Source organism: Canis lupus, chromosome 2, assembly GCF_048164855.1.
Source record: "Canis lupus baileyi chromosome 2, mCanLup2.hap1, whole genome shotgun sequence".
Classification (NCBI taxonomy): domain Eukaryota; kingdom Metazoa; phylum Chordata; class Mammalia; order Carnivora; family Canidae; genus Canis; species Canis lupus.
The window spans coordinates 20,445,119-20,465,137 of record NC_132839.1 but is presented as its reverse complement, the minus strand read 5'-3'; the positions used below and the strand labels follow the sequence as shown (position 1 = coordinate 20,465,137).

The 20,019-nt window shown below is 34.3% G+C and overlaps 1 long non-coding RNA gene across 1 annotated transcript; it reads left to right on the top strand.

The window, feature by feature from the left end:
• The first annotated feature begins 331 nt into the window (after nt 1-331).
• LOC140613893 (uncharacterized) lies at nt 332-15,416 on the top strand. Its single transcript, XR_012014795.1, has 3 exons — nt 332-482; nt 4,884-5,347; nt 15,073-15,416. It is a non-coding gene; the product is annotated as an uncharacterized lncRNA (long non-coding RNA).
• The last annotated feature ends 4,603 nt before the right edge of the window (nt 15,417-20,019 follow it).

The window sequence follows — 20,019 nt, the reverse complement described above, 5'->3', positions numbered from 1 at the left end:
ATGTAGAAGCTATGCATATCCAGCTGCAGAGTTGGGATCACAAAAGGAGGCAAATGTAAAAATCCATGCAAGGTTACTGGTTCTTCTCTGTGAGCTCACAGTAAAATGTCTGGTGGTGAGATTCGGGCTATTGTTTGCCACAAGATTTGGCAGTCAGGAAGGAGAACTAGACACAGAGATAGGAAGGGAAAGGAAAAATGGGAACGTACCTGCAGCTGTCTGTCTCTCATTGCCTGTGGTTAACAATGACCATGAGGGTATAGTGACTATGCTTCGCTTCCATCTTCTAGAACACATATCACTTTTGGCCAATTAGAATGTAGAACATCCAGGGAAGGAGCTTCTAGAAAACAAAGTTCCCCCACTTAATCAAGTTAATAACCAAATGGCACATAACTATAGTCACTGAAGGAAAAAGATGAAAATTACAAAAACATATAAAGAAGTAGAATAAAAGTTATTCATATAATCAGGACTGAGAGGTAAATGCTATTAACAACATATCTTTACTCTGAAACACTTCATTTTATTATAGAGAATTTAACATCGGCAACATAGTGATTATGAGATACAACATAGTGATTAAGGCCCAGGTTTTGGTTTGCTTAGCTAGGTTCGAATACCAGGTTTCTCATTAATAAGTGTATGACCTTTGAACAAAACAATGAACATCTCTTTCTTATGTTTTTGTTTTGTTTTGTTTTGCTTTTGTTGTTTTTTTTTATACAAAAGGTGGATAAAAAAGTAGAATGTATCTGTGGTATAGCCTTGCAACAATGTCCACATCCTAATCCCTAGAACTTGTGACTATGTTAGGTTTCATGGAAAAGGAGCATTAAGATTGAAGATGAAATTATGTTTGCTAGGCAGCTAGCGGACTGTGAGAATGGGCGTAATTATATCCTGAATTATCCAGGTGGACCCAATATAATCACAAGTATTTTTACAAATAGAAGAGGCAGGAGAGAGACAGGAGTTGTCGCTGTGTGAGCAGGACACAGCCTAACCTTTCTGGCTCTGGAGATGTAGAGAGACTGCCACAAGGTAAGGCTAGAAAGAATCCAGAAAAGGGAAGGAAACAAATTAACTCTAAAGCCTCCAGAAGGACATAGCTCTACCAATACCCTGAGTTTAGTCCAGTGAGACCCATTTTGGACTTCTGACCTCCAGAACTCTAAGAAACTTGTGTTGTTTTAAATCACTACAAGTTATGCTAATTGTTATAGCAAGAATAGGAAATAAATACGCTACATCCTGGGAGTGTTACAAGGATTAAAGGAGACGATACATGTAATCATGATTAAAATAGGTCCTCGCACATGGTAACTGCTCAATACTTGTGATTCTTTGCTATCAAAAATTATAATTTTTCCATTGATCATATATTTATCGTATCTATATCTATATAAAATATCTCCCCCAAGTTGTAATCAATTTCTTGTTATTAGAAAAACGCTTCAATGGAAAAACTAAACGGATACTTTGTCTTGATGCCTATTATGGACTCAGCGGCTAATATATTATCAGACACATAGTAGGGGCTTTGCAAATATTCATTAAGTAGATACGTGAAAAAATGATCAACATATTTGTGCCTATATATATTTTCACATTTGTCTTTTGTCTTTAGGCTAGATTCCCAGAAATGGTATTACTGGATCAAAATGAGCTGAACATTTTCATGCTCTTTATACCTACTGCCAAATGGATTTTCAGAAAGGTTACACCAATTTACACTCCCACAGCATTGTATGAATGTGACTTTGTCATCCTACCCATGCTAACATCAAGTATCCTACATTTTAAAATCTGATAACTTTTTGCCTATTTTTATTCCCTCACTTGCAGTTTTGCTTATTTATAATGGTGAAAAAACTCATTAATGATTTTACTATTTGCCTTTTTAATAATTTCTTTTGTGAATTCTGTCATCATTTTCATATTACAAGTTATTTTAAAGATAAGTAATATAAGAAAGATATAGAAAATTAGCTCTCATGAACTTTCCAGCAAAGTTTGGCAAATGTTAACAATATTACAATATTAGCTTCAATTATTGATTTATTTATTTTTGAAACAGATTATGATAGCTATATTTGAAATATCTTCTACTCTCCCTTTTCTGTTTCTCTCTCCCTAGGGAGTATTTCTACACATTTTTGTTTATGTTTTTGTACTTTTATGTGTTCACACACTACACACATGCACACACAATTAGTATGAATTATCTATTTCCTTTTCCAGCATGCTAGTATTTTTCATATTCACAAATGAGTACTTTGTGTCATAGGATTTAAATCTGTCATATTTGCTATACACATTCTCCTAGTTAGTCATTTTAATTTATTTTTAAATTGATTTTCAACACATTACACTTATTTGATAGTATAGAATTGTATAGAATTAGTATTAAAGTTACATGGTTTTCATTCACATATTTAGTTTAATGGCAAAGCCTTAAGGTGGTAATTTTTAACCCTTTCTGATTCATGATTTCTGATCTTAAAATAAATTGCCATAGATGGAAGCCGATAGCAGCTATTAAAATCTGTATTACCTGATTATCTTACATGGAATTTGTAAAATTTAAGATCTCTTTAGGTCTTATATCTTGATTAATTCTCTTTTTACAATATTAGCTTATAGTGGAGGCTGAAATGATAGCAGTGTCAGTAATTCATCAAAAGAAAAACAAATTCCAGATATGTTCCAATATCCATCAAATTTTAAGTAATATCAGGAGAACACACTTTTTCTGAGCTATTAAAAAGAAAGAAGTAAAACATAAGACTTTCAATGGTAGACTTCCCCAATATTAATGGATAGGACAGAAATCATTCAACATTGTTTAAGGCTGTGAGATCTTCATGAAACATAAAAATAAATTTAACCAAACAGATGTAAGGTATAATAAAATGACTCCTAGTATATACAGACAAGCGATTATAAAAAAGAATTATATTTAGGACTTGTGACTTAAGAATAAAAATATCAGACAAAATTTTGTCAACACTTCCTCTAAACCAGTAACATCTAATCAATGGGTAAAAATCTAGGAATCACCTTTCCTTGAATTTTCCTTAGATGCAAACTACGATAAAAGGGAGGCAAACATGAGCCACTATGTTGTTGTTGACATTTGTGTAAAAGGACATGATTTCCTCGGGCCCCCAAGAACATGTAAAAATATGACCCTTGGACTAAAAGAAAAGTGTAAGTTATAATTTTAAAATCTTTCATCAGAAAGTGTGTTCAAGGTGAAATAGTTATGTTTATAGATGTCCAGAAATCAGAAGGCACAATCCAAAGATATATTTCCAGATTTGAAGAGAGCAATTATCTAACATAAAAGTATTTTAAATTTCTGAACATATGCACACAAGACAATAAAAAACTGCTGCATCTAATGTTATCTCTTTGACCAAAGATACAATGAAAGCAAAATAAAAATTAGAGGATGAACAGCTAGAAATTGGGTTTAGCTGATACTATCACACAGAAATATTTCATTCAAAAATGTGAACTTTAAATAGATTTCAATAAACAACCAGGCACAATTAAGTCTATATTTGTAAGTAAATGATAAATAGAAGAAATTAAAATGTGCCTTTGGTGAACTCTCTGTTAAGAAAGTGCAACCACTTAACCTATTCACTCTGGTTTTAAATCAGTGCCCTTCAGCTTTCTCTTAGCCAGCTCTGCTGGAAACTGGCAAAGAGCACAAATGGAGACTAAACTTAGATTCTATTGCTTTCCTCTAAAAACGACTCATCAATTTAAAATACTTGGGCAGATGAAACTGACAAATGGCTTGCTACACTGCATACACCTAAGAGCTATGAAAATGGTATTAATTCGCTTTTTATTCCTCTATTCATGTAATAAGAAAGGTTACAAATTTCCTAAGAGATAGGGCACTATTTTGGGAAATAGTTTCAGGAATGAAAACATTAGAAGGTAGGCTATTTATAACTTTATATAATCTGATGTAAATATGCACTGGCAATGGGATAGCCATTCAAGCCAGACTTGAATTTGAAAACTTCCTACTGTTATTCAAAAAGTTTTCCACTGTTTCATTACTTTCATTTTTTTTCTTTCAGGATTAAAGTATAAGGCAGGCTATCTTTAGTAACCTGACCTAATGGTTTCTTTTATCCACTCCTTCCCAAAAGCCCACCCCAATAGAAAGAACCTTTCCCAAGTGTCCTGGGAAGAAATCTCCTTGGGAAATTCTTCAGAAGGCTATTTAGAGAACACATGGTGACTGAAATAGTTTCTGAGGAGAAGCACTGGCTTTTCTTGAGGGAGGGACTGTCTGGGCCTCCTCTGCCAGATTCTTCTGTGGATAGTGCTTTGCTCTCTCTGGTCTTTAGCTTGGTGGAACTTTATGTATTCCATTAGATTTACATAATTTATTTTTTTACAGGAAGAGATTTCATATTCAATACTCATTTATAGTAAGAAATTTGAAAAAAAGAAGCAAAAGGCATAAATTGAAGAGAAGGGATGGGGAGATGTGATGGGAATTCAAAAAGTTTAGAAAGCGCAGAAAATACAGAGTTTAGGGTGCCGCCAACTGGACACTCAGATGGAGGCTCCTAAAGGTCTCTATGACACTTCTGACAGCTGCTGAAATGTAGAAAGGTGAACACGTATTTTAATATATATATGCCTCGGGTGAGATCTGGCCTGTCTGGCAGAGATTATAAAATATGGGAGTTGGAATTTTTAATTACACTTGTAACCTACATCTTACATATTTTTAAAGAGTTTTTGTCTTTAACTCATTAGTAAATACATTACCCTAAGAACAATAGAGTTCTAAAGATACTGACTTCATTTCCAAAAATGAGATAGTTTCATTTCATTCTTTTTTCCAGGCCACATCCCTAACTGTGGACAGTCATTTGTGCTGCAACAGCCATGATCTTTTCAAATAAAGCTTACATTTTTATTTTTTTAAATTTTTTTTAAGCTTACATTTTTAAAAGAAACTTTGAAATTGGATTTATCCTAAAGCTTTCCAGATAATCCAGTTGCCCAGATCTTGCAATTAATCATGAAAATAACATGCAGAAAACGAATAAAGCATGTAGATGAACGTGGAAACATCAACTACCCATCCTACACTAGCCTTGATTTCAGAACTAATGATGGGAAATACCTTGCTGATGAAGACTGATAATATCCAATTCAGGTATTTCCATCAGAAAGACAAAGATTCTCCAAATCAGATATTATCTACATGAAGAAGGAGACGCTCAAACGACAAGCTCAGCTCCTGACTAATTGCCACAATAAGACAATGTCTGCCTTTGCTGCTAGAGAGCTAAATTGGCACACTGTACGTACTTGTTGGAATTAAAAGATGGCTGGGGGGGAATACAAAAATATTCTTATAAAAAAAGTTAGGAGGTAATCTCGTTATAAGTTTTCCAAACTTCCCTACTGAATGTTTGTTCCAAACTTTATTTAAATAGCATGTTACAGCGATACCTCATTTACATGGTATGTCAAAGTGTTATAATTTCCACATTTCTAGATTCCCAGGTCCAAGACAGCATTGCATAATGAAGGGAAAGGTTACAAGATTTCTAGGAATGAATTTCAGTGTAAATAATAATCAGTTATTTTATCAACCTTCCATGGACAACGAGGTATCTATGATGTGTTGGCTATTACATAATCTTTTTACCCTCTGTGGATTTAGGTACTTTTAGTAAACATGGAAAGGAGATTCATTATACTGTGGAGTATTTCTTTTTTAATTCTGTTACTTTTTTTTTTTTTTTGCATTTGCGTTTTATCACAAAATTCATCTAAGCATAGAAATGGTTGTTTCTCATTGGGGAGTTTATCTGCCAAAATGTTATTGCTATAGGAAATGTATGTCACATTGGATTATCACTTGGCACTATCAAGCCAGAACAGTGTGAGCTTTAAACTTGGTTTAAAGAAATCTAATTAGTATCAACTGAAAAAGAAGATCCCTAAAGATATTTCTTTCTTACTTTCCCTAATATAAAAGGTGATTTGTGATAAAATTGTTAATCTGTAATCATTTTTACTACTCAAAACTAAAAGTGACGCTTTCAGAACATATTATTCTTAGTAATAGGCAAATATCCTTAAAACAAACTTAAAAATGTAGAGGGAGATAATGAATGAATAGAAAATATTATTCCGAGTGAATAACAACCATGAGGGCACTGGTGAATGAAAATATTATAAGACTCTAAGGCGTTTGATACTGTTCAGTACAGTTCTCCACACAAATTTAGTGACGTTTTATTTAGTCAACCAATAATTTATTGAGTAACTAGTATGTGCCAGATACTGTATTAACAAAGGAAATGCAAAGATTTACACATATATGTACTTACATGTAGACATACATACATATCTGCACATATATACACACATTTATACAAGGATACATATGTGTTTGTGCACACACATATTTGCATGTACACACAAGTAAAAGGATGAGATTAAAAAACACACAAAGAGCATGCTCTCCAGAATCTGACATACTTGAATGTTCTTGAACAATGCTGAGTCTCAATTTTTTCGTCTATGAATGGGATTGACAATACGGCCCACAGAGGATTTTAAGTATTAAAAAACAAGAGTGCAAAGAATTTAGCTCAGTGTCTGCCACATGAAAGCAAAAGAGAGCATAGTTGTTGTTATTATTTTGTTTTTTTGGGGAGACTTCTTGGAGGAGGAGGTGTATAAGCAAGCATTGAGAGATGGGAATATGAAGAAGTTCTATTTAAACAAATGTAATGTGAGTATATTGTAAGTAGAGAAGGAAAAAGTCATTCAAGAACAGGTATGAACTTCTACCACCACCAAGTAGTATATGAAATTTACTATTCCATGTGAAATACAAGAGAATTCTAAGACCAAAAAGAGGGTATTTTTTAAAAAGAAGAAATTACTGTTTACAATGAAATAAATATGTCAGCTTAGATCTACCTAAAATACACTAGAGAAATTAAAACATAATTAGTGAGGAAGATATATTATTTATTCAGGAAAGTTTAGTGAAGATGAGGAAAAAACAGGAATTTAAAGCATCATTCATAATTTGAAATTTAAAAATCTATTTCTGTGATTAAAAATATGAAAATATTTTTGTTTCAAGTGGATTCTAGAATAAACCAATTACACATATTCCCCTGTCCCCACTCCTCCCTCTCTCTTTTTAAACTAAAATTTCACATTTCTGCTTATTTATGTTTCTTCTATTAAATTGGCTTTTCCAATACACAAATCTTATCCTTTGGGGTGACTGCTTTCAGGTAAGGGAGAGGTGAATTTATATTTAAATTATGAGTCTTTGTGGTATAGAATTTCACCTATATATTATCTTAAGGACATGAGTTTAGGCAGGGTCACTCTGAAAAATTTCTATGAAAGCATTTCACAGAGTCAGCTTTGAAGCATCATAAATGCTCTGGCATGACATCTGGGGGTGGTATTTTGAGAACAGCAGACTTCTGTAAAACACACACACACACATACACATTTGTAACTCTCTATTCTATCATAGACAAAATTAGGTAGGAGCTATTTTACACATATATAATAGCCAAAAATAGGAATTGATAGAAAAAATAGATGATAGAAATAGATTAGAGATAGAGGTGGAAATGAAAATCCATTTTGCACAAGCTGCTCATTCATGAGCTCTGGCTACTTAGGGTCGGTCTCCTGAGTCTCCTGAGTGTATAACTTAATATCACTTCCTCTCTCTTACAGATCATTGCCTTCTACTTATTGAGTCAAAGTGAGCTAATGACTTTATTGAATTTTATTATAAGCAGTTTTACGAGAGTAGACTTATACTGGCTTTCATCCTTGAATTATGCCCCTGCCCCCGCAACATAACTCTCCATGTTGAATTCCTGACCTTTTTAATAGTACCCTCTCAAATGCCAGCCCTGCCAGGAAGTCCTTCCTGATGCTTCAGACATTTTAGGTCCCTGTAAATTCCCACAGCATTTTGTTTGTACTTCTTGAATGATAGATGTTTCATGTCTCTCTCTCTCTCTCTCTCTCTCTCTTTTTTTGGTTGGGAGGAAGGTATTCCTTCCCTTTCTAGAAACACTTTGTAAGAAAAACTGGCATATAATAGGACCTTGATAAACATTTGTGGAGTTGTACTGAATTGAACTAAATTTGTAGACAACTTGTAAGCTGATTGGTTTAACAGTACCTTTCTAAAAGCCCATTTATCCACTCTATTGATAGTAGTTACGCACTATCTTCCTAATTCTAGTTATATGTATACAGATATAAATAAGCTCATCACTTCATGTATTAGAGTCACTAATTTTTCATTAGTTTTACTGAGTATAGGCCTGCCATTCATCAACAACGTTATGGTAAAACTTTCATACTAACGAGCATCTAGCACTATTCATTGCACTCTATGCAACTGTCATATTTTAAATGGTGTAATGATAGGAAGGCACAAATCTTTCAAGTACTTTTTATCACCCTATTTACCCATATTCTTCTTTGTTTTGAGGTAGCAACACTAAATAATATATATATATATCACTATATAGCAATGTAAATGTTACCATCATGACTGTCACCCAACAAGTGTATAATACTTTAAAACATAATAGCAACATAGCGAAGAGTTAAAACAATTTCATTGATTTTTATTCCTAGCTCTTAATGCATCACTGGTCTTCTTCCTTTCATGAGTCAATTTCCTTTACTACTCTTGCTCATTCAGGAAAATTTTTTCTATCATAGTTCTGCTACCATCACTAATAATTAAAATGTATGCGAATATCCTAATGCTTAGCTACAGTGATATTTCCAGAGACAATGTCAATGGAATTACCATTTGTGGGAAACTGCCTTATACTTTTGCTTTTCAAAAGTCATTTTTGGTACTCTCCTTTGATTAAGAGTCCATGCTTCACTCAAACAGAAGTCTATCCTGAAATTCTGGTCCATTACATAATTTTCAGAAGCTGGAAGAAAGGCATTTGCATCATTTCTGTTCCCAGATCTGTTCAATATATACTTCCAGTCTGTCATGCCTGAAATTAATTTTTTACAATCTGGATCTTTACTATATGCTAAAAATTCAGTACAAAAAAGGACCTCCTTCTGCAGAGAATATGTAAGCCAGAACATCATGTTCCATCTTTATAATGAAACACATAGTTCCTATCAAAAGGCAAATTTTTTTGTTTCAAAATGTTTGAAGAGAATAATGCTTCAAAAGATTTCAAATAGTTACTTTTATGAAAGTGAAAAGATTCCTATGTCAAATATATTTTACCCAGATTATACAATTTTTTGTATAAACTAAACAACTTTTTATTTACTTAAAGCTACAACTCCCTCTGTATTTCATGCTTGTGAGGTTGGAAAACAAAAGCAAATAATCCTAAAAATAGTTTCTCTCAAAATGCTCACATTTAAGTGAATAGCTATTAAAATGCAAACTAATTGTTACTATCTATCAAGTTTTAAACAAATAATATACCACTTTGTCTGTCTAGTTAAGAAGCTTATCACCCTCACACCTTAATATTTTGTTTTCCTCAAAGTATGAAATTACTTGTCTGGATTTTTTTTCAAACTAGTGAAGCCTCCCCAAAATAAATGTCAAATATCAGAAAACAAACACGATAACATTCAAAACCAAACAAATATAAACATTCTTATGATCTTTGAAAAATTAGTTACCTCTGAAAGTGTGTTCATTTTTCTGTTAAATGGGAATATAAACATGGGAGGATATGATGAAATAATATACATGAGGGCCAAAACACAGGACCTAGATTAGGTTCTTCTCTTCCTCTTTCTCCTCCCTCTCGGCCTCCCCATTACCTCTCCTCCTCCACCTGCTTCTCTTCCTTTAATTTCCCTTTCTCCTATTCCTAATTCTTCCTTAATTTCAAAAATAGAAATTTTTGAGTCTTCCGAACTACATAGTATTTGACCTGGGTCCAGGATTCAAAATGAGACCTATACCACACATAACCTTTCTTCATCCTAACTTTTTAATTTTCTCTAGAGTTTCTATTAATTCTGCATAGTGAATTTGCTATAGGCTATAAGAATAAAACTTGTTAGTGTTTTTTTCTTTTTTTCTTCTTTTTCTTTCTTTTTTTTTTTTTTTTTACAAATACTATATTTCTAAATATTTTTGCTTAGTTCTTTGGGGTGCTATATTGTTTGGTACATGGATATTTGTTAATGTGTGGCCTTTATAATTTTTTCAAACTAAATAATAAATAATAAACTTCTTTATAGTGTTTTTTTTTGCATTAACCTTTGATAATACTAACACACTCATATTACAGAGTTATACAAAACTTATTAATAAATATTTGTCATTATTCTAGCTATGTGGATTCTTTTTCTCTGGTCCATTTCTTACACCTAGTTAACATTTTTTTTATATTCAATCTTTTTATTTTATTATTTGTACTTAATTTTTTTTGTACTTTATTTCTATTCATCTTTATATAAGGTTTGTTTCTTGTCATCTTCTGCATATTTTTATTAGTTAGGTTTAACTCATACTTCTTTTTCTACCACAGCCTTTGATGTTTAAATTATCTTGTTTGGTTTTGAGTATCATAAGGCATTACACAAATCCTTGTGCACACTATCTGTATTGGTCTAAACTTTTATGGAACATAAAGAGTATTTCATTTTGTACAACCTCTTTCCCTGCTCTTTTATTTTTTTTACTGATTTTAACTGTATATTTGATAGCGATTCTTTTCTTTTTGTATTCTTATTACTGTCGCAATCCCTACCATTTGTTAAAAGTAAGTTTTTGGTTTTTTTTTTGTTTTGTTTTGTTTTGTTTTGTTTTTTATTGATTAACCAGCCCAAATCCACTCCCCTGTTATTACTAGGCATTGCAAACTGATCACGAAGGGGCACTACTTAAGTTAACTTGGCTACATGTGGCTGAAAACTCAATTCACAGTGGCTTAAATAAACCAAAAGTTTATTCTTGTCACATCACCATATTCTGAAGGGGAGAAATCCAGAGCTCCTATGCCAGCTTTTCCATGACATTAATGATTTGATCTCCTTTAGGCTTTCTACTCAGCTGAGTTTAGAATGATCTTTTGCCATTGGGCTTATCATTCCAAGCTTGTGAAATGGCTAGACACCAACCAGCATTTATCTGAGTTTTGGGGAAGAAGAATATTAAAACCAAAGATAAAAGATATGTGCCGCCTTTGTCTTTCCCTTTAAAAATGGCTATTTTTATCCATGAGAGGCTAAGGAATGTTGTATTTTATCTGGACATGTTGTTATCCCACGCAAAAATCAGGATTCTATTATAAAAAATAAAGCATTAAAAAATAGATCCTGCATAGGCAGGTAGCAAAGTCTGCCAAATGGACTAACCTCCATGTCAGTATCACAGGATTCTACTGCCCCCCTCCCCAACACTCAGTCACTGCTGATTTGTTGCACAGTGGACTCCTAACTTTGGATAAAACAGACTCTCCTATGTGTCAACTGGGAATTGTGATTCAAAGAGAATAGTTAATCTGTGTTGGATGCTGGAGCTCAGAACCAAGGCTGGGGCGTTCAATATCTACCAAACTAAATTAGGGACAGTCCAGAGAGAGAGAGAAAAGAGAAAAAAACCAAAATTCTTCTCTAGAAAATTTCAGAGCTTTAACAACACGTTAACTTCAGTACACAAAGAGCAGTTCCTCTGTCCATTTCTTCAACATATTACCCTTTTTGTTCCAAGTAGTTTGACAGTGTTTCTGTTTCCCAGTTCAGATATGCAAAGACTATGTTATTCTCTCTTGGCATTTTTATTTAATTTTGTTTTGTCTTAGAACTTCCGTTTAGCAGCAATTTAAACTCTGTGGTAGGGATCTCTGGGTGGCGCAGTGGTTTAGCGCCTGCCTTTGGCCCAGGGCGCGATCCTGGAGACCCAGGATCGAATCCCACGTCGGGCTCCCGGTGCATGGAGCCTGCTTCTCCCTCTGCCTGTGTCTCTGCCTCTCTTTCTCTCTCTCTGTGACTATCATAAATAAATAAAAAATTAAAAAAAAAAAAAACTCTGTGGGAGCAGGTATCCTTATGTCTGTTCAACGTTGCATTTCCTCAGCTTAGTATGCCATGTTATCAGTAAATATTTAATGAATAAAAGCTTTATATAAACTAAGCATCCCCTAATTCTTTTTACTATTCCTTTGATTTTTTGATTGGCTTCACTACTAATTACTGGTTATTTTCTACAGCAGTATTCTCTTTTAAAAGTACCTTTGTTGAAAGATATCTGGACAATGCTCTTAATGGCCCTGCAGAAACAGCTAATTTGGTTGTGGTCAATTATCAGAAAGCATACCTTAAGTGAGAAAGTCTTTCTTTTGCCTTCACGCAGGTTAGTATTTGAGGACACCAATGATTAGTATCTGCATTTTTCTGCCATATTCATAAACCAACTGGGAAATAATACAAGGAGGAAGATAGAACTGACAACCAAAATAACATCTCAATAGCAACTATTCAAAGAAGAATTGGGTTGTATCTGTATTCTAGTATACTTCCTAGTGCTGAACCTCTGACTTGGGTATACCCACTCACCCAGAGGTTCTAGAATAAGACAAAAAGCATGCATTACATTATGTGGCCCTTATGAAATAAAGTTAAAAAAAATTAATATGAAGGAACCCAGTTGGGAGAACTCTACCAACAAAAGGTTAATTTTGGCATTATGCATTCAGCATATGGCAGGGTTTGTAATCCACCTATTCATGATCTCTACTCTCAGAGTTCCATTTGAGCCATCATTACATCTCTCCATATGTTTGTAGAGAAGAATATGACCGGGTACCATCCTTATTGGGAGGTCTTTCACAAAGTTCTTCATTTCCTAAACAGTCTATGCAGAGCATCTGAATTCCCATTTCCCTTTGGTCCCATGTTTTCTGCACACTGCAGAAGGGAACTGAGTGACTTTACAGCCGCAAAGACCACAGTCTCTTTCTAAGTAGGCATTTTCAGATCTCTGACACTGAGACTATTTCCACTGCCTCTTAGGGAATTGTCTAGCCATAATAAATACACTCGTGAAGGAACTTTTCTTTCTCATATGTAATTAACCGATTAAGGCCCAAAGTGTAATCATGTAGAGGCAGGTAATTCTTGAGCCTTATGCAAAAGACTACATTAATTTTATTTATTTATTTTTTTTTGACTACATTAATTTTAAAGAACTCTCCTCACTTTTTCTTTCCTAATAGTGGATCTGAGTTAGCTGATCTAGAACTGTCTGTCTGGGGATTTTTCTCACAATTTAATGAGAATTTCATTAGTCCATAAAACATATTTGTTAGTCAATTTAAAAGCAGTGATACTGTCTTTAGGCCATTGCTATAAAGACTCAAGGAGCTCACTCTCTGTGACACTCCTCCCCTCTCCCACAATTAAATCTTTGCCTCAGTTTCTCCTGCTTTTGTGTGATCTGGGAAATGGAAAGAGGCCAGGAGTGTTAGGCTGATAGAACCCATACCTATAGAAGAGAAAGAAGCTTCTCTTTCCCCCCAACTCCTTAACTCCAGCCATAAGTTAAGAACAATTTAGTTTTGTATGACATTTATGTATTACTGTCTTGCATTAAGCATTTCAAGGTTAGCCTTCCCTTATATTCTGGCATTGACTTGATACCAACTTCATATTCAGTTTATTTTTTAAAAATATTTTCTTTATGAGAAACAGAGAGAGAGACAGAGAGAGAGAGAGGCAGAGACACAGGCAGAGGGAGAAGCAGGCTCCATGCAGGGAGCCCGACGTGGGACTTGATCCCAGGTCTCCAGGGTCAGGCCCTGGGCCGAAGATGGCACTAAACCACATAGCTGCTCAGGGTTCCCTTCAGTTTAGATTTAGATTTGATTAGGCCTCTTGAGTCTTTTCTAATTAAGTCTCTACTCTACTTTCTCCTTTCTCCCCAGTGTATCTGTTGAAGACATTGGATTACTTCTTTCACAGAATTTTCCACAATCAGATATTTCTTACTGGCTACTTATAAGTTCCTACATACCCTACACATTGGAATTAGATCATTAGACTCAATGAGATTCAAGTTTGAGTTTTTGGCAAAAATCCTCCATAATGTATAAAATTTTCAGGTATCCCAATTTATGATATTAATTGGCACTAGTAATCATCACCCAGATATAATTTTTTTTAAGATTTTATTTATTTACTCATGAGAGAGACAGAGAAAGAGAGAGAGAGAAAGAGAGCAGCAGAGACACAGGCAGAGGGAGAAGCAGGCTCCACGCAGGGAGCCCAACATGGTACTTGATCCCGGGTCTCCAGGATTACACCCCGGGCTGAAGGCGGCGGCTAAACCACTGAGCCACCCAGGCTGCCCCACCCAGATATAATTTCATTAGTCATTTAAAAAGTGGCGATATTCTTCCACTGTCTTCTATGTCTGTCATTTTATCTCCTTGTTATTTCAGAAAATTATTAATATCTTCCACATTTCACATGTTTCTTAATTCTATTTCCTGTTTTTGAAATGATGGCAGAACTATTTAATTTTCACTAATTATTTTCAACAATAACTTGAATGGTTCTTCAATAGTTCAGGTTTTGTTTCCTAGCTACTCTGTTCTTTTATTCCTTGCAAAACAAACAAACAACAACAACAACAACAACAACAAAAAAAGAACCAAACCAAACAAAACAAAACAACAACAAAAAAAACAAGAACAAAAACAAAAAAACCCAGCAACTTGATTAAGCCAGTTATTATTATTGTTCCTTACCATACCTTTTGAATATCTGGCTAAACTTTAGAGACCATGTGTAGAGCAAATGGATTTGTGGTAAAATGCCAAGTACTTAATTTATAGCTCTAATTTTACTGGGTGAAGTCCTACTGGTGCCATTGTTAAAAGAAAAAAAAAAAAATCCAAGATCCAGCTATAAACTTAAGAAATGACTTAGTTGGGGGAACAAAGGAAAGATTCTCTTTTATTTCTTTGATGCTAAAACTTCTGTTCTTGTGTGTGGGCTTTATATTCATTTCAGAATCATTGGCATGATGTATCACATGGATTTGGGATACAACATCAAGGGATTGATCCTACTGAGCCCAGCTCCAGAAATCCAAGCTGTAGATGTAGTTCTTGCAGTTCATACCTCCCTTTTTCTCAACACATGACTCCTGGCAGCACATCATTCCAAAAAGGCTGCCTAGGAATCTGAATGACAGAAGACACTGTTTTTTGGGTTCTATCCCATTAGGTGAGAGAATCTAGAAATTCTTGTAAGATTTGGAATTTTGATTTCTATCACTGTTTTAAATAACAGTTAAGGATTATTTTTCTCTTTTAAACTATTTCATGGATATATTATACAAGAAAAAGGAGATTTTGTTATATTTGCATCTTATAAGAACATTGTATTTATTTATAAAAAGCTATTTATTTTTTAACATGCATCTATTGTAATTATTTTACCTTTACATAAAACACAGATTCTCTAATATTAGATTATTACTTTTGTACTCCCCATCTTAGTTTGGTAAAACTGTCCCCCTTCTAGTCAGTCATAACAGAAAATTCTTTTATCCTGCGCTAACACAGACTGCTGCCACATTAGTGGTCAAGAAACCCCCAAGAACACCAGGGGTTTCATAAAGTCAAGACAACTCTTTCTGTGTTAAAGGTTAACCTCTGGTCTTCAGGGCATGCATCAGAATTATCAAAAAAGGGTTAATTGGAAACAGTGCCTAGAATACAATTCTGAATATCATCCTCATTTGGCATAAAATAGAGTTCTCTTATTTCCTACCTAGTTTCATTTTGATTTTGAAAAAAGGAAAGAACATTTCAACTAATAAAGTGATCAAAAGGCCACCTTCAGAATAAGATTATTTAACACTAGTATATTTACAATGTAATGCGTAAGTGTAATGTATAAGTAGGTTTCTCTCCTCTCTCTTTCCTTTCCTCTCTTCCTCCCTTCCATCCATATTTCCTTCCTCTTTCCTTCCTTCCCATTCCTTCCTTTCTTTCTATCTTCCTTCCTTTCTTAAAGTTTGAACTCCACATTTTGTGTTCATTCCTCACTTAGGGGCAAAATGGGTTAGAATACGGAAATGTGTGAAAATTGTATTCAGAGTTGATCTGTATAATTAATGAGTCATCATCTCCCTTAAGCAGAGAATCAGGATGTTAGATTTTGCTGACTATGATTATTGGTTTGGAATCTCTTCATTCTGGCTCACTATTTTCTCATCTTTAAGGTCTTAATCTTTATCAGTATTCATATCACAAATATTGAACTCAAAGGACTTGACCGTGGCCTAAAAGACTTCAACCCCAGTTTCTCTAGACCTGTGGACCTCTAAAGAGAAATGAGAACATTCTTTTCTAAATGCTACTAACCTCTGTTGCCTGCATTACTGTATTAACTTGTTTAACTATTCAGTAATAAAATGTTGGTGATAACAGTTTTATTTAGTCAAACTGCCACACTGAAATTTAAAGGGATGAACTCATTTTTCCACAGTGCTAATAATAAGTAAGCCAAATTAAGTAAATTCCTTTATCTGATGTTTCCAATTTTTGCAGCAATAGTATCTCAAGAGAACTGCATCCAATCATATAATGTATGTTATTTAGCGACCTTCATCACTTTTCAGCCACCTTTTCTTTCCCTTTTTTGTATTTTCTCTTCCTAAAAGGTTAGAGTTTAGTCTTTCCTCTCTCTGCTCACTCCACATACACATACACGGTTAACTCCTAACATCATCTCACCTACAGAGTATCTCCTGAATCACTTTTCATTTGTTACATTGTCAAATGTGCAATATATTTAATTTTTTAAAAATATTTTATTTATTTATTCATGAGAGACAGAGAGAGAGAGAGAGAGAGAGAGGAGAGGCAGAGACATAGGCAGATGGAGAAACAGGCTCCCCATGGGGATGTGGGACTGGATCCCAGGATCCCAAGGATCAAGCCCTGAGCTGAAGGCAAACACTCAACCACTGAGCCACCCAGGCGTGCCTACAATATATTTAATTAAAGCAAAAATGCTACCACCACCACACTGAATTTATTTTGTTTGGTGAGATTACATTAAAATATCCTAAGTTCGTGTTTGTGTATCTTCCCTAGTATTGTCTTACTCCATGCCTTGAGAAAATTCAGCTTGCCTACACTACAGATTTTGGAAAAGCTTCCTATTTTTCTGCCACAATTTTCTTTCTATACCACTTTTTGTACCACTTTGCTACTACAGTTATCCATCTAACTGCTAGAAATAATTTTGTCATCCCCTCCCATGAAATCTTTACTTAACTGCCATTTGCACAGAGATCTCCTTAGTTTTATGTAAACTGCCTGTGGAATCTACCCCAAACTTGGATTTGGAAGATGTTCTTATCCACAGACTACACAACCCTCCTACACTCTTATTAAGAGGCAAACACAGGCCCAGGTAGAATTCTGGTTTTACATCTGGCAGGAAGAGAGGTTTGATATATTTCAATGTCAATTGTGGGGTTACTCTTTCAGAATAGCCTATAAAGACAGACTCAAACAACAAATCCCAAAACAAAGCACTTCAGCCTGGAAACCTCACATCTCAAAACATCTCAGAGGGGTGGTCCAATGGAGGTATAAAATCTTTTGTGGTTTAAAAGCCAAAGTAAGCCCAGGCAATGGAGTCTAACATGGGTGAGAGTCAGCAGATATGACCATCTTAAACTTTTGAGCAGCCACCTTCATTAATTTATATTTACCCAGAGAGATATTAAGTTGATGGAGGGTCCTGGATTAGAAAATGAATACTGAGAGTAAAATGATCTCTCGCATTATATTAGTCAACCTGTGGTGCTTTAACAGGTAACTCTGAAATCTTTGTCACCTAAAACAGATATTTTTTTGGCCTGCAGGTTTGCAGGTTAGCTCAGCTTTACTCCACACATCTTATTCTAGAACCCAGGCTGCAGGCAGCCATTATCTGGGATATACGGTCTTCTGGCAGAGGGAGCAAGAATCCAACCAAACCATGCAAGCACAATTAAAACTTCAGCTGAGGGCATCTGGGTGACTCAGTGGCTGAGCTCAGGTCATGATCCTGAGGTCCTGGGATCGAGTTCTGCATTGGGTTCCCCACAGGGAGCCTGCTTCTTCCTTGTGTCTCTGCCTCTCTCTGTGTATCTCTCATGAATAAGTAAATAAAATCTTAAAAAAAAAAAAAAAAGCTTCAGCTGAGAGGGTCTATGTCACATTCATTGGCAAAAAACAAGTCACATGGCTAATCCTGACAATGAGGTAGGAAAGGCATGGTAACAGTGGGGTTGAATTATACTTGTTGAGGGGAAAGAATGGATAACTGAGAACAATAATAAAATATATCACAGATCTCAGATATACCATACCTTATGATTCATTCCTATTTCTCATATAGGATTCATCATTTCAGGAAAATATTATTAATATTATTAATGCTCAGCCTTGTCTTAGAGTACTTTGAATATTTGGTATCATATGGACTCAGATTACATATGACATCAGGTAATCAGCAATAATAGACAACTTTTAAGCACTATGTAGTTATTTTTTAAAAATTATTTGTGTGCATACTCTACTTAGATTACTGGATCACAATCTAAATTTTCCAGACAATTATATACCGTATAAAAGGCCTTGTAGTGCATCCTGGCAAGCATACTTCTTCATTTCCTGAAATTAAAGTGCCTTCAAATATGATTTTTCAACACTTTTTCTCTTGTGCATGGTTGCCAGTGAGTACACCGGGTAGACTTAACATATACTATCAATATACTAGATTTTCCTAATATTTTAGGAAAATTCCCTATACTTCCAGGCTAAGTGAATGTCATACTTTATACAAATTTATATGCAATGATCCACAAAAACATTCTTTACAGGTATTTACTTATCATAATATTATGAACACAGATTTGAGACAATGCTATTATACCATATGCAAAACCTCAAAATAATTACATTACTTTGAGATTCAGGGTGGATAACCAATTCAGAATAGCAAGAAACTCTAAAAACTCTGAAGGATTTAATAAGTTTTCATGAGTTTTTACTGAATATTTGATTTTTACTTTCAAGTTTAGCTATTCACATATGAGTTTAGCTGTTCATATATACAAAATTAAACAGAAATTAGACTTTCTGAACTTCTGATAGTATAGTTAGGCATTAGACATACCTCAGAGTGGGTTGGAGTAAGGCTCAACAGGGAGCTCACTGGAGCAAAAAATATAGGTGTATATATATAAATAGATAAAAAGATAGATTATGGTTAAATAAAAGATTTCCACTGAATCATGAAAACTTAATCCTTTTCTTTACTCTAATTCGCAAATTTGTTTCCATGAGATTTTCTCATTTTTTAGTCCCTTATCTTTGTTATGTTGATCCTGCTAGAAGTCATGACATGTATATGAAATATGAGTAAAAATGCTATTATTACATTTCCTTCCTATATCAGGATGGTGAAATTGGAATTGTTTAGTTTTCTATTTATCAAGAAGAATCTCAGGATGGAGGATTTTTTAATCAATTTATGTAATTATCTAGTTTGTGGATTATTCCCCTGGTGCTTAATTTGCTAATTTCCTACAGACTGAATGAAATCTATCTGTTGTGTTGTTAATTGGACAGCAATACAAAAAGAAGTAAATATTTTCTCTATCCATTTTGCTACAGGATAATTGCACTAATAAAATTTCACAACAAATCATTGGTTGGAATTCTTGAATGAGATAATGGCCAAGTAGAGAGAGAACATTTTACTTTGCTTGGGTTTTCCTGGATAACTCTATGTTGTGTCCTATAGAAAATTTTGCTACATGTTTTTCGTTATTTGATTTCAGGATGCATAGTAATTTTTTTTTTAGGATCCATAAGAATTTTAAGGTCTGCAAATCACCAGATTTGTGATTGAGCATTAAAAAACTAAGTAAGTAAATATTAAATATTT